The sequence below is a fragment of the Manis javanica genome, chromosome 2 (genome assembly GCF_040802235.1).
Source record: "Manis javanica isolate MJ-LG chromosome 2, MJ_LKY, whole genome shotgun sequence".
In the NCBI taxonomy this organism is placed as follows: domain Eukaryota; kingdom Metazoa; phylum Chordata; class Mammalia; order Pholidota; family Manidae; genus Manis; species Manis javanica.
In genome coordinates this window covers 56,447,541-56,470,747 of record NC_133157.1, presented here as the reverse complement: position 1 = coordinate 56,470,747, position 23,207 = coordinate 56,447,541, and positions in this window count along the sequence as shown.

The following is a 23,207-nucleotide window of genomic DNA, read 5'->3' as shown; positions in this document are numbered from 1 at the left end:
GAGCAGTGGAAATCTCCTCCCAAAAACACATAGAGCTATGAAAATATAACAAAGAAAAATCTTCCTAAAATAGAGACCACAGGACACAGGACAACATCCAGACCACATCCACACCTGCAAGGAACCAGCGCCTTGCGAAGGGGGTAAGATACAAGCCCCGGCCCGGCGGGACCCGAGCACCCCTCCCCCCGGCTCCCGGCGGGTGGAGAGAAACTGGAGCGGTTTTTTTTTGTTTTTTTGTTTTTTTTGGCGAGCGCTTTTTGGAAGCCTTAGAGGGACGGGCCCCCGTTGCTGGGGAGGTAGGGTGGCGGGACCGGTGAGCAGGTGCCTGGGAACGGCGCTGGAGGACAAAGAACACCCCGCGTTTCTCCCTGCGGGACCGGCGGGCGGGTGCCTGAGACCGGTGCCTGAGGACGGAGGAGGTCGCGCGTTTTTCCCCTCTTTTTTTTTTTTTTTCTCTTTTTGGCGAGCGCTTTTTGGAAGCCTTGAAGGGACGGGGACCCCAGTGCTAGGGAGGCAGGGTGGCGGGACTGGTGAGCGGGTGCCTGGGATCGGCGCCTGAGGACAAAGAATATCCCACGTTTTTCCCTGCGGGACCGGTGGGCGGGTGCCTGAGACCGGCACTTGAGGACAGAGGAAATCGCGCGTTTTTCCCCTTTTTTTTTTTGTTTTCTGCGAGTGCTTTTTGGAAGCCTAAAAGGGACAGGGACCCCGGTGCTAGGGAGGCAGGGCGGCGGGACTGGTGAGCGGGTGCCTGGGACCGGCACCTGAGGACAAAGAATATCCCGCGTTTTTCCCTGTGGGACCAGTGGGTGGGTGCCTGAGACCGGCACCTGAGGACGGAAGAAATCGCGCATTTTTCCCCTTTTTTTCTCTCTTTTTGGCGAGTGCTTTTTGGAAGCCTTCAAGGGACAGGGACCCCGGTGCTAGGGAGGCAGGGCGGCGGGACTGGTGAGTGGGTGCCTGGGACCAGTGCCTGAGGACAAAGAATATCGAGCGTTCCTTCCCTGCGGGACCGGTGGGTGGGTGCTTTTTGGAAGCCTTGAAAGGAGAGGGACCCTGGTGCTAGGGAGACAGGGCAGCAGGACCAGTGAGCGGGTGCCTGGGACCGGCACCTGAGGACAAAAAAAAAAAATCGCTTGTTTTTTCCTTTTTGTTGCTGTTGTTGTTTTGGTTTGGAGAGTGCTTTTTGGAAGTCTTAAAGGGGCAGGACAGGTCACTTAGACCAGAGGCAGGGAATCTGGGGATCTCTGGGCACTCTAACCCCCTGGGCAGCAGGGAGCACAGAGGCCCCTTACGGAGATAAATAGTCTCCTGGCTGCTCCCCCTCCAACGGGGCTCCACCATTTTGGAGGAACAGCCCCAGCCAGGCCAAGCCCACAGCAACAGCGGAGATAAACCCCAAAGCAACGGGGCAGGAAGCAGAAGCCCTGTCTGCGCAAAGCTGCCCAGCACAAGCCACTAGAGGTCGCTATTCTCCCAGGAAAAGGCTACAAACCAACAAGAAGGGAAGCTCTTCCAGCGGTCACTTGTACCAGCTCTGCAAACTATCTCTATCACCATGAAAAGGCAAAACTACAGGCAGGCAAAGATCACAGAGACAACACCTGAGAAGGAGACAGACCTAACTAATCCTCCTGAAAAAGAATTCAAAATAAAAATCATGAACATGCTGACAGAGATGCAGAAAAAAATGCAAGAGCAATGGGATGAGATGCAGAGAAAAATGCAAGAGCAGTGGGATGAAGTCCGGAAGGAGATCACAGATGTCAGGAAAGAGATCACAGAAGTGAAACAATCCCTGGAAGGATTTATAAGCAGAATGGATAAGATGCAAGAGGCCATTGAAGGAATAGAAGCCAGAGAACAGGAACATATAGAAGCTGACATAGAGAGAGATAAAAGGATCTCCAGGAATGAAACAACACTAAGAGAAATATGTGACCAATACAAAAGGAAAAACATTCGTATTATAGGGATACCAGAAGAAGAAGAAAGAGGAAAAGGGATAGAAAATGTCTTTGAAGAAATAATTGCTGAAAACTTCCCCAAACTGGGGGAGGAAATAATCGAACAGACCATGGAATTATACAGAACCCCCAACAGAAAGGATCCAAGGAGGACAACACCAAGACACATAATAATTAAAATGGCAAGGATCAAGGACAAGGAAAGAGATTTAAAGGCAGCTAGAGAGAAAAAGGTCACCTATAAAGGAAAACCAATCAGGCTAACATCAGACTTCTCAACAGAAACCCTACAGGCCAGAAGAGAATGGCATGATATACTTAATGCAATGAAACAGAAGGGCCTTGAACCAAGGATACTGTATCCAGCACGACTATCATTTAAATATGATGGTGGGATCAAACAATTCCCAGACAAGCAAAAGCTGAGGGAATTTGCTTCCCACAAACCACCTCTACAGGGCATCCTACAGGGACTGCTCTAGATGGGAGCACCCCTAAAAAGAGCACAGAACAAAACACACAACATATGAAGAATGGAGGAGGAGGAATAAGAAGGAAGAGAAGAAAAGAATCTCCAGACAGTGTATATAACAGCTCAATAAGCGAGCTAAGTTAGGCAGTAAGATACTAAAGAAGCTAACCTTGAACCTTTGGTAACCACGAATCTAAAGCCTGCAATGGCAATAAGTACATATCTTTCAATAGTCACCCTAAATGTAAATGGACTTAATGCACCAATCAAAAGACATAGAGTAATAGAATGGATAAAAAAGCAAGACCCATCTATATGCTGCTTACAAGAAACTCACCTTAAACCCAAAGATAAGCATAGACTAAAAGTCAAGGGATGGAAAAACATATTTCAGGCAAACAACAGTGAGAAGAAAGCAGGGGTTGCAGTACTAATATCAGACAAAATAGACTTCAAAACAAAGAAAGTAACAAGAGATAAAGAAGGCCACTACATAATGATAAAGGGCTCAGTCCAACAAGAGGATATAACCATTCTAAATATATATGCACCCAATACAGGAGCACCAGCATATGTGAAGCAAATACTAACAGAACTAAAGAGGGAAATAGACTGCAATGCATTCATTGTAGGAGACTTCAACACACCACTCACCCCAAAGGATAGATCCACCGGGCAGAAAATAAGTAAAGACACACAGGCACTGAACAACACACTAGAACAGATGGACCTAATAGACATCTATAGAACTTTACATCCAAAAGCAACAGGATATACATTCTTCTCAAGTGCACATGGAACATTCTCCAGAATAGACCACATACTAGCTCACAAAAAGAGCCTCAGTAAATTCCACAATATTGAAATTCTACCAACCAATTTTTCAGACCACAAAGGTATGAAAGTAGAAATAAATTCTACAAAGAAAACAAAAAGGCTCACAAACACATGGAGGCTTAACAACATGCTACTAAATAATCAATGGATCAATGAACAAATCAAAATAGAGATCAAGGAATATATAGAAACAAATGACAACAACAACACTAAGCCCCAACTTCTGTGGGATGCAGCGAAAGCAGTCTTAAGAGGAAAGTATATAGCAATCCAGGCACACTTGAAGAAGGAAGAACAATCCCAAATGAATAGTCTAACATCACAATTATTAAAACTGGAAAAAGAAGAACAAATGAGGCCTAAAGTCAGCAGAAGGAGGGACATAATAAAGATCAGAGAAGAAATAAACAAAATTGAGAAGAATAAAACAATAGCAAAAATCAACGAAACCAAGAGATGGTTCTTTGAGAAAATAAACAAAATAGATAAGCCTCTAGCCCAACTTATTAAGAGAAAAAGAGAGTCAACACAAATCAACATAATCAGAAATGAGAATGGAAAAATCACGACAGACTCCACAGAAATACAAAGAATTATTAAAGACTACTATGAAAACCTATATGCCAACAAGCTGGAAAACCTAGAAGAAATGGACAACTTCCTAGAAAAATACAACCTCCCAAGACTGACCAAGGAAGAAACACAAAAGTTAAACAAACCAATTACAAGCAAAGAAATTGAAACAGTAATCAAAAAACTACCCAAGAACAAAACCCCGGGGCCGGACGGATTTACCTCGGAATTTTATCAGACACACAGAGAAGACATAATACCCATTCTCCTTAAAGTGTTCCACAAAATAGAAGAAGAGGGAATACTCCCAAACTCATTCTATGAAGCCAACATCACCCTAATACCAAAACCAGGAAAAGACCCCACCAAAAAAGAAAATTACAGACCAATATCCCTGATGAATGTAGATGCAAAAATACTCAATAAAATATTAGCAAACAGAATTCAACAGTATATCAAAAGGATCATACAACATGACCAAGTGGGGTTCATCCCAGGGATGCAAGGATGGTACAACATTCGAAAATCCATCAACATCATCCACCACATCAACAAAAAGAAAGACAAAAACCACATGATCATCTCCATAGATGCTGAAAAAGCATTTGACAAAATTCAACATCCATTCATGATAAAAACTCTCAGCAAAATGGGAATAGAGGGCAAGTACCTCAACATAATAAAGGCCATCTATGATAAACCCACAGCCAGCATTATACTGAACAGCGAGAAGCTGAAAGCATTTCCACTGAGATCGGGAACCAGACAGGGATGCCCACTCTCCCCACTGTTATTTAACATAGTACTGGAGGTCCTAGCCACGGCAATCAGACAAAACAAAGAAATACAAGGAATCCAGATTGGTAAAGAAGAAGTTAAACTGTCACTATTTGCAGATGATATGATACTGTACATAAAAAACCCTAAAGACTCCACTCCAAAACTACTAGAACTGATATCGGAATACAGCAAAGTTGCAGGATACAAAATCAACACACAGAAATCTGTAGCTTTCCTATACACTAACAACGAATCAATAGAAGGAGAAATCAGGAAAACAATTCCATTCACCATTGCATCAAAAAGAATAAAATACCTAGGAATAAACCTAACCAAGGAAGTGAAAGACTTATACTCTGAAAACTACAAGTCACTCTTAAGAGAAATTAAAGGGGACACTAATAAATGGAAACTCATCCCATGCTCATGGCTAGGAAGAATTAATATCGTCAAAATGGCCATCCTGCCCAAAGCAATATACAGATTTGATGCAATCCCTCTCAAATTACCAGCAACATTCTTCAATGAATTGGAACAAATAATTCAAAAATTCATATGGAAACACCAAAGACCCCGAATAGCCAAAGCAATCCTGAAAAAGAAGAATAAAGTAGGGGGGATCTCACTCCCCAACTTCAAGCTCTACTACAAAGCCATAGTAATCAAGACAATTTGGTACTGGCACAAGAACAGAGCCACAGACCAGTGGAACAGATTAGAGACCCCAGAAATTAACCCAAACATATATGGTCAATTAATATTTGATAAAGGAGCCATGGACATACAATGGCAAAATGACAGTCTCTTCAACAGATGGTGCTGGCAAAACTGGACAGCTACATGTAGGAGAATGAAACTGGACCATTGTCTAACCCCATATACAAAGGTAAACTCAAAATGGATCAAAGACCTGAATGTAAGGCATGAAACCATTAAACTCTTGGAAAAAAACATAGGCAAAAACCTCTTAGACATAAACATGAGTGATCTCTTCTTGAACATATCTCCCCGGGCAAGGAAAACAACAGCAAAAATGAGCAAGTGGGACTACATTAAGCTGAAAAGCTTCTGTACAGCGAAAGACACCATCAATAGAACAAAAAGGAACCCTACAGTATGGGAGAATATATTTGAAAATGACAGATCCGATAAAGGCTTGACGTCCAGAATATATAAAGAGCTCACACGCCTCAACAAACAAAAAACAAATAACCCAATTAAAAAATGGGCAGAGGAACTGAACAGACAGTTCTCCAAAAAAGAAATACAGATGGCCAAGAGACACATGAAAAGATGCTCCACATTGCTAATTATCAGAGAAATGCAAATTAAAACTACAATGAGGTATCACCTCACACCAGTAAGGATAGCTGCCATCCAAAAGACAAACAACAACAAATGTTGGCGAGGCTGTGGAGAAAGGGGAACCCTCCTACACTGCTGGTGGGAATGTAAATTAGTTCAACCATTGTGGAAAGCAGTTTGGAGGTTCATCAAAATGCTCAAAACAGACCTAACTTTTGACCCAGGAATCCCACTCCTAGGAATTTACCCTAAGAACGCAGCAATCAAGTTTGAGAAAGACAGATGCACCCCTATGTTTATCGCTGCACTATTTACAATAGCCAAGAATTGGAAGCAACCTAAATGTCCATCGGTAGATGAATGGATAAAGAAGATGTGGTACATATACACAATGGAATAGTACTCAGCCATAAGAAGTGGAAAAATCCAACCATTTGCAGCAACATGGATGGAGCTGGAGAGTATTATGCTCAGTGAAATAAGCCAAGAGGAGAAAGAGAAATACCAAATGATGTCACTCATCTGAGGAGTATAGGAACAAAGGAAAAACTGAAGTTACAGAACCCAAAAATGGACTAACAGGTACCAAAGGGAAAGGAACTGGGGAGGATGGGTGGGCAGGGAGGGATAAGGGGGGGGACGAAAAAGGGGGTTATTAAGATTAGCATGCATGGGGGGGAGGGAGCAAGGGGGGGGTGGGCTGCACAACACAGAGAGGACAAGTAGTGACTCTACAACATTTTGCTAAGCTGATGGACAGTAACCGTAATGTGGTTGTTAGGGGGGACCTGATATAGGGGAGAGCATAGTAAACATAGTATTCTTCATGTAAGTGTAGATTAAAAATTTAAAAAAAAAAAAAAAAAAAAAGAAAGAAAGAAAGAAAGAAGGAAAAGGGGGATTACTCCTTAACAGGATAAAACTATTGGTAAATCAAAGATCAACGCATGCTTTAAATATCCTTAATGTTGATCACTTAAAGGGTGTCAGATGATCAGCTATGGAGGTACTCTTTTCTGATAATATTCCTTTCTCTTAATTAAAAAAAAAAAAAAAAAAAAGCAGTTACTGTGTGCTGACCTCCAATGAGTTCTGCACAGTGGTATAGAGGGCATGTCAAAGTGTGGGCAAAGGGTCTGTTTGTTTCTATGCAGGAGATCAAAGCCTAGCTTGGATACCCAGAAAATGAACTAAGATACGATATGAGGAGGAGCTTCCGGCATCAGCACTCTCTGGAGGACTAGTGCCGGGGGATGATCATCAATAAGCCTCCACAGGGATTCGGACGATGCTGCGGTTGTGGCTGCATCCAGCCCACCATCTCCTGGACTTGCCATAAGAATGAGGAGGGAGATGTCTAGGCTGGCATGTGCATACAGTGAGACAACAAATTTGACCGGATCTGTACTGTTGGAACTCAACCAGGAGTTGGGAGGGGTGCAAGTTGTAGCACTCCAAAATCTCATGACTATAGACTATCTATGGTTAAAAGAACATATGGGATGTGAACAGATCCCAGAAATGGGCTGCTTTAATTTGTCTGATGGTTCAAGTACAGTTGGACAATATCCATCATATCATAGATAAATTTTCACAAATGCCTAGGGTGCCTAAATGGTTTTCTTGGCTTCACTGGAGATGGATGGTAATTATAGATTTGCTTTGTTTATGTCACCGTATTCCTATTATGTTAATATATGTGTGCAAATTAGTTAGTAGTTTAAAACCTATACATACTTAAGGTACTATACAAGAAGATATGTCAAAGAAATAATCAATCCTCCCAAGTTTCCTTCGTATGCTACATCTATAGCTTTTCTTCTTCCTTCCTAATTACAACCCTTAAATAGAATTCGTGCCTCATATCGAATTTACCGAGTATCATAATTCCTCCAGGTGGTAAAGATACCTTGAGACAAGTGCTGGGCATAGAAGCCACAGGGCATAAATCTGCAAAGAAGTAAAAAGCTAACCTTTGCAAACAATATGGCTTCTCTCTCACTTACCAACTTTACATTTCCCTGTATGGCCCCGGAAGATGACTGGTTAGCCAGAGACGGGTAAGATTCCTCAAGGGAGGAACAACCTAAGACAGGCACAGTCGCAGGGGGGCCATCAGGTGAGAATTTGGGGATCAACAGAGGTGAGGCTCAGAACCTCACCCCCCCTGCTTTGAGAGAAATCTTCTGCATCCGTGGATGTCTTGATGCCCTTGTCTAGCCTGGATTAATACTTAGTCCATAGGCACATACCTGATCATCTGATCATCTACATTTGCCTTCTTACAGCACTAAACTATGTTTTCTACCTTTATCTTGCATCTACCTACCACTTCAGCATTTTATTAAAAATAAAAATAATAATAATAGTAGGAGAAATGGGGGATCAACATATAGATCAAGTACAAAAATCAAACGAATATTCATATTTGACCTGATTGTTTATAGGTCATATTGCATGATCAAAACCGAAAGTTTCTGTGATGACTGCCCTTGTACTGTTCACCATGTAAGAATTTATTCACTATGTAAGAATTCGTTCACCATGTAAGAACTTGTTCGTTATGCTTCAGAAGATTGGAGACTGACGAGAATTAGGCTTGAGATGGATTAATGATTGTACATTGAGCGTTGACCCCCCCTATACTGAATTTTACTGTTGTTAACAACCATTTGATCAATAAATATGAGAGATGCCCTCTCAAAAAAAAAAAAAAAAAAAAAAAAAAGAAAGTAGGAAAATGGAGCTGTCCAATAACACGGATTGGTTGAGTAAACATGGTATGACCCTTCAAAGGAATGTTAGGCATTTATTAAAAATGAGACTTAAATAAAAATTTTTATGACATGTGGAAATGCTTATGGTATAAAACATATCAATTAAAAACATAAATTAAAAATTATAGCAAAAAAAAAATGTTTTGGAGTATATCCATATATAATTATTTTCCTCAATGCCCAGAACCCAATGCTAAAAATATGGGAAAGACATAATTCAGAGAATCCCCAAAATGAAATAAACTAATTTATGTGGAAGTCTTAGAAAAATGCCTGACAGCAGCAGTACCTGTGTTAGTTTGGTGACTTGGTGTTTCCTTTATTAATTTAAGGAAGGATAGGCATGCCATATACCGCTGATTATCCCATCTCTGAGGATTTGAGACTGTATTACAAATTTCATATCACCTTTGACATATTTTGTAAGCTAGCACCCAAACAAACAAAAATTCACAAGTCCTTTTATATTTTAGTTTTAAATCATTGTTGCCTACTGTCTTCTTCCAGGAGATTGTTTCATGCTTGTGAAATCAATAGCAAGAAGCCAGTATTTCAGTAAACAGAAAGCCAAGGACAGAATCTAATTCTGCTCTGCAAAGTGTCTAAGTGCTCTAGAGGCACTCACATATGACATGGCATCTTTACGTTTCCTAAGCTTCAAAATATTTTAAGTGTCATCAAATTTGGATCTCCAATAAATAGTTTATTTTTTCATATCAGTAGCCATTTGTCACTGGTACCACATGACAGACTTTTTAAACATTGTCTCTAATCTATTAGTAATCCTACAGGATTTTCATTCATGGCTTTTATTTCTACCTCAGCCTGTGTGATGCTGAATAATTGTCTGGAGGTCAACTCAGACTTCTGGTTGAAGTGTAGGATTTCACCTGGGGTTCTGTGCCCTTACAGCTGACTAGCTAAGTCATTCCTGAGAATTATCCTGTCGATCCAAGGAGCAGGACAAATGGGAATAATGTCTGCAGTCTTTGCTTGCTAATTCACTGGATTGCTTTCAAGTTTCATATAAACACCAGCAAAATGTAAATGAGGGAGGGAGAAACATGGCAATTATTAGGTTCATACAAAAGACTGTCCTCTGAAGGACACTGAGCCCACTTAGCAATGTAGCAATGTCACTCGTTATATTTTCTATGCAGAGCAAGAAAAGGAGAGGGTAGTTGTTAGATATGATATCAGTGGAATCTAGCAGGAAAAAGGCAGAATGAAGCAAGAAAGGAAAATCATCACATATATGAGAAAAGTCACTATATCTCATACGGGGTGTGTGATGTGTGTTTAGTCAATGCATGTGATACTTTCACTTCATTTTATTCCAGATTTTTAGTAGTCTCTTCTCCCATACTCAGAAGAATGTGTGTTGGATTTAGTATGATTGATTTAAATTTGACTGCTACTGCTGTACCTGTCATTTAGCTGTTAACAAAAGTGCAGTCATACAACTTTTCTGTTGGGCCTTTCACCTCTTGTTACACAAGAACTGTCTTTCATGTGTGACAATAGTGGCTAGTATGAGCAGGAAGAGCGCTTTGAATGTCAACCTCTTACTCAGAGTGGTTTTATTAAGCCATACCAATTTTCATGCCATTTTACAGGTACTGGACAGATGCATGGACATTAAAGGTGATCAAAAACAGCATCATGGGTTTGAAAGATATGACAGAAATTTAAAAATATTTATAAAAAGCTGCAATAGTAATTTTCATTTTATCCATAGGATATTGTAATTGAATTTCTTTGTGAGATAGATAAAAATCAATAGATATAGAAGAATAAGATATAATAGCAGATATTTAAGTCACATGTTTTTTACATATAGTCCTTGCAATTAATAGGAAAACATTTTAAAAAGATGAGCAAAAATAGAAATAAACCACCTATCTAATCCTTCTATTAGGTATAACTAGCATGATCATTTTCAGATATATTCAAGACTGATTTTCCCCCAAACACACACAAACTAAAAATAATTTTAAAAACCTCAGGAAGGAACTAGGTGAATTTAGGGTCAGTAAAGAAATACTCATTTTTATCAGGTTGCTCGACCTAGTTTCCTCAGTTTCATATATCACTCATGTTTATGTTAACATGGAAAATTCAACTACCGGATAGTTTTGAAATCAATCATGCTACCATGAATTATTTCTTACTTACATTCAAAATTATCTATTGCCTCCTGGTCAATTCCAACAAAACTCAAAGAGACCCCATTGATTTTACTTAATCAAAATTAAGTTGATATTATCAAAACAAAATATCAAGAATACAGAAAATTTAGGGCAAAAACACTTCATCAGTTACATTCAATCTAGCTTAGGAAGTATGTGAATACTGTGACAGTCCTTTATTTACAACTTTACAGAATAAAGTGGATTTTGTTGCTAAGGAACTCAAAATGACAGTTGCCTTTGTAATCCATTAGCAGAATGTAAAATGCAATGCTGAATGTCACTAGTGCCCTCTTAAACTGTACTAAATATGGCTTTAATATTGATTCTGGAACATATCTTATACATCCCCCAGTGTTCAGTACCTTTGATGATGGGATGTATTACAAATCACTCATAAATTTCATCCTGATCTTTACATATACATTTTTTATACATTTTTATTATATTGCCTGTCTTCCTTTAGTCAGGAATATAAATGCATTTTATATGTTAGGGAAATATAGCTTTATTGTAGTAATGCACCAGGAGAAATAGGGAAAAGAGGAAAGGTTAGGAATAATGGCTATCTTATGGCTTAAAGTGCAAGTATTAAAAAAAAATGATAATAGTAGGAAGAGAAAAAGCCTCACCTGAAACATAATTCATTAAGGTGATTTTAGAAACAATAATAATAATACCTTAAGGTTGTATAGCAATTTAGTTTCAAATTACTTTTACATATATTATCTCTCATTTGATCTTCAGAGCCACTCTGATATAGAAAGAGTAGTTATTATTTCCTCTATTATCTCAAACCAGTCACTGACCAGTAATTATGAAAGATTATGTGATTTGCCCAGGGATGTAGGGCTAGTAAATGATGGGGATTAAGATGTAGAAGAGGGTTCTGACGCCTAGTCCAGTGATTTTATTTTACACTCCACTGAGGATTTATTCTGTTCATAATAAATACAAAAGTTAAAAAAAAATACGTGAGCCAAGAAATCCTGCCCCTTTCTTCTCATTTTTTCTTCTCTGGTATTCTGTAGGAAAAGGTTCTAATATAAATTTGTGCCTGAAACAGTGCTTAACCATTATGAAAACTTATTCAATGTTTTTGAATAAATGGAAAAATGAATGAATAAATGGGCCCCCACTCTTGATTACAGTGCCTGAAGAATGTCTGATTCCTGGTCATTCCCATGAGCACTGTGAAGCTAGTTTATTTTTGCTTGTCCTATCAATGTAATTATAGTATTTAGTTGACATGTAAAGTACTATACAGTTTTTGGCTCAATTATAAATTGGCCTGGCATATTACTGTTTACATTAAATAGTACATAATGAATATTCAATGAAAATAATATGGCTATATTATACTGATGACTTGGACATTTTCTTTTTCTTCTTGATTTTAATTCCATCTGCTATCTTAGAAAAAATAACCATATGATATTATATATACTTAAATTTAGATTGAAGGAGGATTTGATCTATTCTTGCAGTTCTGATCTAGAGACTACTATATCCACTAGATTGACCCATGAGTCATATACTTATATTAAATATGACTATTTCTAGTCTCACTAGGATGATTTAAAATTCAGATTTCATAGGGCAGCATAGGCTATATTTACTGTTTCATTTAACTTTGCATAAAGACTGGATTTATTGAGTATATGCTAATATTTCTCAAATTAATTTGCATTATCAATCATCAGAGAAAATTGATAGCATAATACAAATTTTGAATGTGTGCGTTGTTTTACAGAATATATTGATCATTCTTTGGTCCTTGTACCAACCTCAAATTAAACAGTATTAGGGATTTGGAAGTGTGTGTGAGTGTGTGTGTGTGTGTATGGCAAAACTGGCAAGAACTTAACAAACTCATTTCATCTTTCTTCATCTATGGTAAGATTCTAATTCCCATTTTCATTTGCAGTTATTTTATTATGCAGGGTCATATAACTGGGTTCTGTCTAATTCAACATGGGTAGAAGGGTGTTCTGTGCCTAAGCATAAGGCCTGCTCTGTGATGCTTCATAATCTCTCCTTCAGTGATGATAAGGGAAGTTATAGTGAAGATAGTGACATTACATGTAGAAACTCCTTACTTTTTTGAAGGCATTTTTGGAAGGAAGCCTCCAGGAGAATTTCTGGGACACATTGGAGTATGAATGAATTGGAAAAAGTCTGTTGAGTTAAGCCATTAAGTTGCATGATTTACTCATTAATGTATCATAGTCTAGGCTACATTAACTAATAAGGATATTGGTGATTTGAATTGTTGCTATGAAATTACAATAAAAAAGAAATGTTTAGGTTTAGAAGTCACAGAGGGGACCAAGAAGGAACTGAAATCAGAATCTAGAAAACTGGTGAACTGTGTCATGCAGTGGCAAAATATTTAATTACCTTTGATAACTTTGAAAGACTGTGGACCTTTTAAGCTGTCTGGTATAGAGAACGAAGTTGAAAACATTTTAGCACAGTTTGTTGTTTGTTATTGATTTAGATAGATAAGAAAGTATAAGAAAATGAGCTTAAGGAAGAATTGAAAATACTGTGAGCAAAACTGAACAGAAAAACAAGAGAGTTTGGGAGCTTTGCATTGCTGAAAAAGCCAAGTACTTCTAAATTACAAACAATAAGAAATTAAGAAACATTTTTAGCAAACACCCAGTAAAATTTTTCATTTGAATGAAGTGGCCTAGGGAAAATATCAGATTAAGTTATAGCCTTCCCATTCAAGTCTGAAAGCTTCAAGATAACCACCATTAAATTGAATGAGACAGACATAGAGAAAGTATAAATGGATGTGGGAACTATGTCTACTAAATAATTTTAAGTGTGCAACAAACTGAAAGAAAATAGAACTGAAATGCAGTAAATTTTGAGGAAAATCAAGGCCACAAAAAAGTTAAGACATTTTAAGATTTAACTCCTAAGACCCCAAATTAAACAGACAAATAAATAATGAACACAGGAGAATCTTCCAAAGTGTGGAGCCAGAGGACAAGGGAAACTATAGACAAGATAGTTGCTCCTATAGAAAAGATTCAGAAATAATAAAAAATCAAAGGACTACTCTCACTTTTAGGGTAGAGTATTAGCTCAATGGTATTTCAGAATTGCTAGAGACCAATTACTATAAGGTCACCCCTTATTTGAGTGTCCAAATGGGAGTATTCATTCTGGTTATCCAATCAATACACATTGTGGGTGAGTATATAGGTCTGTAATTGGATAACTTTGTGGCAAAGGGCATGACCAATGATACTTATAGGAGGTCATATAGGTTATCAGGACTCCATGGATATGGCTGTGCATTAGTCAAAGATCATGGACTTTGAGTTGAATTCAATAACTGGATGGTACTCTGCATTGTCCCCTTTAGGGAGAATGAAAGTGGGTTGTAAGTGAAACTGACAGATATTTGATGAGCAGAAAGGAGGATTATGTCATAGAATGCCTAGAAGATCATATCCCCAATGCTTTGTTCTTAATGCTGTGTTTTTCAAACTGATATTGTTAGTTTGGGACCTTATGACTAGATAAAGGCTATGTGACCAGCTTCTTCAGTGTGAGAACAAGTTGTGTGCATGATTCCGAGGCCTTACAGGAATTTCATATCATCTTTTGCTTTTGTAGCAACCGAGTGATGGTGTCATTAGACACTGGTAGTCTGGTTTACTTGATTACTGCTTAGAGGACAGTCACCAAGAAAAATTCCAACCTAAAATATACTCTGGATATTCTAGAAGGAAACTTCCATTGCACGAATCTACTAACATTGGGGATCTATTTATTATCTGAGCTTAGCACGGCCTGCCTTATCTAATTACATATGTCTCATTCAGTTAACACATTTGGCAATGTTTCATATGTTTTTGTATGTTGAGTATTTAGCAGATATAACAATAAACAATTTTTCTTCAGTGAGCTTTTGTTCATGAAACTGATCATCACTTCTGTGAAGAAAGTAAAGCAGATAACATTTTAAAGAGAAAACAAATATCATATATGTATGTATGTGGTAAATTGAATTACTTCTCCCCATTCTTCAATTCTCTATATAAGAGTATCACACATGAATAACCTTTGACGTGTGTTTTTTTGTTTGTTTGTGTTTTGCTTCAGTGTCTCTTTGAGGTTAGAATATATTTGACTTCCCCACTGATATTGGGCTTGTTGTATAACTAGGTTTAGTCAATGAGATGCATGCTGGTGTCCAGCTGAGGAGTTATGGAGCATCCAGCTTTCCACCTGCCTCTTGGGCTTCTTTCAGGCCCTGAAAATATTGCACCCAGGGAACTGCTTATCTCAGAAGGAGACTTGTGGGAGGATACGAAGCCACCTGCAGTCTGCAGCCCAGCCCCATTGAAAACTTATTATCCAGCTAAGAGTGGTTAAATCTCAGAAACTCAAAACCTATGAGCTATTAAAAATTATTATAGGAGACAGATTCTGAGGTTGTTTTCTACATACAAAAACTGACACTACAGTAAATTCCAAAGCTGGAAATAAAATTCAGTTTTCTGAATTTAGATTGAATACTCTAAGTACTACACAATAGGAAAGATTAAATTGAATTTAAGTAGTAATTCTTCTATTACTACTAATTTAGCTCCTACTAAAATTTTAATTTAAAATGTATCTTTAGTGTTTAAACTATTTTATTTTTATTTGTTGATATTTATTTTGCTCTGTGTAATTTGAAAAAAGGAACTTTAACTTTTCAAAAATCTTCACTCAATAGCAATCTATTTCCACAAGTACAAAAATTGACAAGATAAAGAAAAAAAAATAAAAAATGATCGTTTTTAAGTATGCTATTTTTCTTCTCTTATGAAAATATACAACTAATGGATTTTGTTAATGCCTCTCAGGTCCTCAATGCCATTTAAGAAAAAAACATTCACTGGAATTTATTCACTATAATTATGCACTTATTTTTCCATCCTTAATATGTAGCATAAAAGAAGTTAGTCTATGTTTAAAATTTATCTTTTTAGGTTTGGCTTATATATTTAATAACAAAGTATTTAACAGCAAGGCCAAGAAGATGCCTAATTACTTGTGTTTATTTTTAACATTTTCCTCATTAAGTTAGACATTAGAAAAAAAGGCTGTTTTTTGTAACTTTTTCCATTGAGTATCATTATTAATGTTCTGTTGTCCCTTTGATAACTTTTCTTTTTGTGTGCTTGCTTATTTTATCCTTAATCTTTTAAAATGAAAATCTAGTTTCTTCTTTTACTCTCAGATAGATTAAGATCATTACTTCTTTCAATACAGTCAAAAAATGACAAAAAACGTCTTGGCAGGAGGAATGAATTTAGTATTTAGTTGAAGTTACTAGCAAATTTGGCAAAACAACTCTACTAGTTGTACACTTAGACATGCTACCATGGTTTTAAACTTCATTATTTCATGTACTGCAGCTAAAATTAGGGGCAACTAGACTCTTAAGTTACATATATAGACCATCCTGGTTTAGCAGTGATGATGTATTGGCATAGAACAAGATGTTATTGCTGGAAGTGTTGGGGATATTCTAAATGTCTGCAAAATCACTAATCATTATTTTTTAACCAGATTTATTTCATATTATGTATTTATTACTAATTATTTAATAATAATTAAGAAAATAGGGAGATATTACTAAAGCAAATATCACACATTAAAGAGGATAATTTTGACATCTGCTAAGATATTTTTGATGATTTGTTCCTGTTTTCCCATTTAGGTGCTTATCCTTAGCAAATACAGGTACAAAATGGTACTGACAACACATAAAACATTCACAAGAGAACATACATATTACAAAAAAAAAATTACTTAATCTTTCCATCCTTGCCTTCATTTTCCTACATTTAACTTACCATAAAAGTTGGAGGAAAATTTAACTGTTTGGAGTCATGAAAATGAATTCTAGACAAAGGTTTCCAAGTTTATGCAGCTTCTTACATTTTTAGAAGTTTCCCATTTAAAAACCTCCTTTTCTTTTTCTCTTGAACTTGCACTGGTGAGTTAGCATGACGGATTTTACTCATTCTATAATGGTAGAGGAAACTCTGATGTTACCTCCTGGAATATTGAAGACTGTTTCCAAATTACTGAGTTTTAAGTTAAAGTTGAAGGAATAGTGTCAAAACAGTTCAACCACAAAGGAATAGGAAATGGGATAACATGATTTTACCAAATACCTGTTAGTCTATGCAATGAAATTCTTGTGCCCTGGGACCACAGAATACAAGATACAGTATTACCACTGTATCTTAAGTACAGGTTTTTTCAATAGTGGCACTATTGACGTTGGAACTGAGTGATTATTTGAGAGGTTGTCCTGTCCATTACAGGATGTTTAATACCATAACTAGTGTCCAACCATGCAAACGTCTCTGATTAAATGCATATAAAGCATGCCAGAAGGTGGTACCTCTTTTGTGCATATTGCCTCAAAGCTGGCCTCTAGGTTTTCCTTCTGCAGGGCATTCTAGGACTTGATCAGGTCAGTAGCCTCTGGGTGATGCATCACGTATTACAACCAGTGAATCTGTGGTCAGAAGCTGTCTGAGATTATGTGCCTCTGGACCCAGCATTCTGTAAGCACCTGGATAGTAGTGGCATTGGATGAGACCTGGTAGTAAGAAAAGGCAACCATCATCTCAGTCTGGGTGCCCATTCCTGTGAAAACAAACCACATGGTCTTACATGATAGAAGGGCCCCATATAGTCAGTGTGGAAGCACGTTGGTCTGCTGGAGGAATAATGTCTCACTGGAGGTAAGCACTGGTCCTCCTTGTGGGCATTCTGTAGACTCACAGAGGTAGTGGTAACAGTAGTTGGACTGACTTAGGTAAGTAGGAATCCGTGGTTTGGGTGCATGCACAGTTGTTGTCCTTGTCACCCCACCCTTGTCTTTCAAACACCCATCATGACAGTCCTATGGTATGGCTGCACATAGTTCTGTGTCATCTAAGATCACTTGGCTGAACATTGCTCCCATTTGGAAGTTTAGTGCCGTTTCTCTAAGTGCATCTTTTCTGGTAGGCAGTCACACTTCCTGCTCATTCTCATATATCCATCCACATGCCTTTCTCCCAGACCTCCTTGTCATCAATCTTCCAAAATTTTTTCTTTCAAGTCTCTGACCAGGTGACCCAGTCATTTGTCACAGCCCATTAGTCTATACCTATTGCAATTACAAGTTAGTTCTCCTTCCATGCAAAGTAAATATCTGAATGCTCAGGTTTCATGACTGGATTTCAAGCCTAACCTTGACTAAGGCTGGTATAAGCTTCCTTTCCTTTTCATTCGGCTTCCCATGTAATATGTTAGCCCATACGTAAAACAAGCTTCAAGATTTTATTCCCTTTGGGGCTATTTGTTCACAATTTCCCCAAATGGTGGTAGAAAGGAGTTGGGGGAAGGGAACTGTGTACAACTATACTGGTGGAGTAAGGGGTCTGGGCTTTCTCCTACGGCTTGCTTGAGCCTCTGACGCTACTCCTGATCACCCCTGGAAACATTCTTTCTATCTTAAAAATTATTGCTTCTGAGTATGCTAAACTTCATGATTTGGTGCATCTGAGAGTACCAGGTTCATACTAAGACAGTTACAGATGGTCAAAACCTCTGTACCAGCAGTCCAGGAGCTATTTTTTTAAAGTGGCTTCAAATTCTTTATTTCAGATGGCATACTTTTGCTCCAGAAGCCCATGATCCACTGGAGTTTGCCATAAACTCTATACTACATCTTTTCTGAACATCCAAACTTTAGCTCTGTAGGATCTATTGATCAGCTGGCTGACAATGCAGCTGATCACACTGCAGCCTGGAACTGTTGACCACTGTGTCCCACTCAAAGCTGGCAGCCTTGATCACGTCTGTGTACCTTAAACATATACATTTTTTATTTGTCACTTTTACCTCAATAAAGCTGGAAGAGAAAAGAAAACAGATAAAAAAAGAAAAAGAAAGAAGGTGGCTGCCTTCCTTGCCTCCTGATCTTTGGCTGAAGAAGTATTTATAGATGTGGTATGTGCTTTCTACAGAAACAGAGGAGATCTAGTAAGACTTAAATTCCTTTCTTTGTAGGAGGCAATGCAAGATGCAGCAACTTAATTTTTATTTGGAAGGGATGTCCTGGCATATCCCTAACCATTGGACATTTAAAATGTTCTTTACTACAATGGCAGGCCCTTGAATCACTGTAGGATTTATCTTCTGGCCTCTAGAATGTATGTGTCTAACCAAGGGCTTCAGGGTAGTGGCCACTTCTTGCTCATCTTCCCTTATTAGCATAATGCCATCAATGCAATGGATCAATGTGATATTCTGCAGGTTGTCCACACAGTTTAGAACTCTTTTTACTGTGACAGTGTGGTAAAGTGAAGATAATCCTAGGGTAAACTGTAAGTAGATACTCTTGTTTGGCCCAGGGGAAGAACTGCTCTTGATCCTCTGTCTTACCTAAAGAGCAAAGAAGATACTTACTAAGTCAGTGGACTCATACCATGCACCTGAGATGTATTAACACACTTTAACAAAGATGCCGTATTTGGCCCAGCAGTTGCCTTTGGAGGTGCTGTTTTCTTAAGTCTACCCTGCTCATTGCTGGGACTCAGGAGCCATTTGGTGCTGCAGGGGCTAAACTGGTAAATTAAAGGGAGATATAATGGAGACCATTTTTCTGCCTCCTTTAGAAACCCTAGTGTGGTACTTATCTCACTTTCTCCTCTAGTATGTGATATGTATTTTTTGTTTGTTTGTTTTGTAGTCTTAGTTGACTTTCCCAAACTTAGTGGAACTTTCCCAAACTTACTTTGTGCCTTGCCCACTATGACTGCTCTTATTATCATAGGTGACACATAAATTCTACTGTTATTATAATGGTCAAATATGCCAGGGTCCAACATATACTCAGATGTCAGGGAGATTTCTACCTGGTGGGTCTGTGGACTCAGTGGGTTACTTAAGTTGGACTTCAGTCAAGACTCATGTGACCCCATTTTATCAAGGAAGCCATAAAGCACTTCAGTTCTCAGATATTAGCATCAACTTAAACTCTGTGCCTAACTGTCCTCAAAATGTCTGGGTAGACATTTCCCCAGTGTATAGTAAATGGCCAATAGGTAATAACTCTATAGCTATAGGTTTCTGGGAAAGGCCTGCAGAAACATTACAGTACATCCCTGCCAAGTTTGCAGCATCTTTCACTATGGGGCCCCAGTCACCTCTTCAGGTAATAGTTTCTCTGTTGAAACAGTTTAATATCACACCTACTTTCCCAAGCCTTTAATCCCATTGTCTAGTGTCATAGCAATTCAAGCATGTCAACACGTGGATGGATTTTGCTATAATTTCATTCTGGTTATAGTTCTGAAGGCTAGGAGAGGAGGTGGCTCTCTTGAGCTTCTGTGTGGGCAACTTTTTCTTGTGGAGAAATCTCTTGATATTATTTTCTGATATTGGAGGAATGCTAGATTTTTAAGGGGACAAAAGAGGACCATTTCTGAAGTTTCAGAATGTTAAGAGAAGTCTGGGGAGTCAAAATCTTCCAGGGCATCCTCCCAGATGTCCCCATTTTGGGTCAGAGTTTCAGGGTTTTCCAACTAGGGATCTGGGTTTAGCCTAACAGATCTGTTATGGTTGAACATTCAATGATCTTCGAATTTCAGCACTCCATTTTTTTCAAATCCCTGTTCTTAATCTTAGGTTTGTCTGTTTGCTCAGATTAAGATAATAGGGGGTTTCTTTGTGAAGTACCAAATAGACTCTGGTTGTTAGTTATAAATCTTTTATTAATAGCCTTTAGCTTTACATTACTAGTCTGCATCAGGACAATAATCATCCAATTCTGTCATTCTTATATTTATATTCCTCCTTCCAATGATACGTTTCAAATGTTTGGATCCTGACATTGTAGTCCACTTTACTCACATCCCATCCCATTTAATCATGGCTAATAGTTTTAAGAACTGAAATGCCAGTTTGTTTTAGGGACTCTTTAAACATTACTTCTCCTAAGAACAGGGTCTTCAGCACCAGCTGAATGGTGATTGATCAGGTTCTGGCAAAACTCCATCCCAGCACCAGCTCTCTCAGAGTTCTGCTGACAACAACTACCATAGATTGATTTTTTTGGAAAGCAGATATTAAGGTGAAGTTGGGAGTGAAAAAGGATTCTGGGGAAGTAACTGCTGTGAAAGAAAATGGTAGGAAGTAGGACTGGACAGGATGAGCTGTTAGACCATGCCAGATATTTGACAAATATTTCCCAGCCAAATAGTGAGCTCCAGAGCAATCTTTGTCCACTAGAGGTGTCCTGGTTTAGGTGGAAATGGCTAGCCCCTTGTATGCACCATCATCAATCATCTAAGTTCTTGGCTTCTTAAGGGCATGGGATCTCAGGTTAAATGCTGAGGGACACTGAAGATGCTAAGGACTAGACTGTCAGCTAACCACACTCACTGTAACTGGGAAGCTAGTCCTCCCTTGAAGGGGAATCTGAATGGCATCTGTGTCTGCCACACCATCAAAACATGAATCTTTAGATTTTCTAAACTATCTATCAAGTTTATTTTGTATAAGATGTAAGAATGGAGATAAACCGTTTTGTGTAATGAAATTGGAAAACTTTTTAATTTAGCTTCTTGAGACTAGCAAGTGGGGGAACATAAAGAGAGAAGAGAAGGAAAAAGGAACAGTGGAGAATGTGCAAGAGCCCTAAGCACACGGAGGAAAAGCCAAGAGTATTTGATTACTTTGGTTTTTTAACTGCTACAACATAATCTGTATGGTCTTTTGAAACCTCAGTGAATGTTGGTATAAAATAAAGGCGAGGGCTTTATTTTGATTAAAATCAAGGAAAATATTTCCAGTCCACATCTAGGGAAATACAGTATAGAGTAAAAGAACTATAAGTGGATGGTGAGATAACCCACCCATAATTTTAATCCCTTCCACAGATTATCTGAAATACACCATCTTAACAGAGCCACAGTTTAAATTTTACATCTGTAGACTATACACCCATCTATAGATCGATAATATAATAAAGTTCCCTTTAACATATATATATTTTTTCAGTTCCCAGAAGTTTTGGAGATCATTCTTAACACAGGATTATTATTTTTTCCATTCTGTATATCCAGTCAGTTAGTAAACTAGGAAGAGTCTTTATTTACAGGAATTTTTCATAATGATCCTTTCATTCCATTCTTATTTGCCTACTGATACCCAGATCCATCATGCACTGATCACAAATTTCTATCACTAGCCTTCTATATTTCCCCCTTTGAATTCATCTTTGAATTTCATGTTTCTAAAACACAACTATTACCTTATTATTTTAATATTCAAAACTATGCAAAGGTTTCATGTGTCATAATTTTTTCAAACATTTTTGGTGATTAGTAGATGTCCACAACTCTGCTAGGTATTGGTGTATAATGACAAACAAGGGCACATTCCTTACTCTTTAGAATGTCATATAGTTGTAGACATGGCAGAACAAAGAGTTCTAGGTAGAGATCTTCATAGAGTGGTATAGGTTGTATGGGAAGGGAGATCTGTGATGATTACATCAATTCTGGGCTCCTCTACCTAGTTTTCAAGGTTGAGGTTGTCATGCCCTACTTACCTAAATTTGCCCAGTCATTGCTGAACACAAATTCTCTATTTCTATTAGAAAAATATTTTATTTTGACCCCCATACACAAAGCTCTTGCTCACCTCTTTATCTTTGTTCATTCTTCCTGCTTAAATGGTATTCAAAAGCTCATGTTTGCTTTTGTGAGCTTTTGAAAGATAAGTACCACATCCTTTTGTGAGCTTTTCAAAGATAAGTACCAAAGTCAAAGTTTTGTTTCAATCATGCAATTTTACATGACAATCAAGGTCCACATAGTTTGCTCTTTTCTCTAAATCTGTTCTGCACATAACTGATTGTCTCCTTCTCTTGGAACTATATATATTTATTATTGAATTAAACATAAGAACATCTTTAAAATTAGCATTTATTCATGAAGGATTTATACCATCCTAAGCAGCACAGTTAAATATACTTTATTCCTACTATTCACATTATGGAGAAATAGAAACTGATGGATGGTTTAACCTATCATTGAAGAACTACTTTCAGAATACCTATAATTTGCCTCAGCAAATGTTTTACATGTTGCAAATATAGTGATGAATAAGGGAAAGTGGGTTCTTCATACCAATGTCCGCATGAAGCTTATAATATAGTAATATAGATATATTATAAACAAATAAATAATAAAAAATGAAATCTACATTTACTGAAATA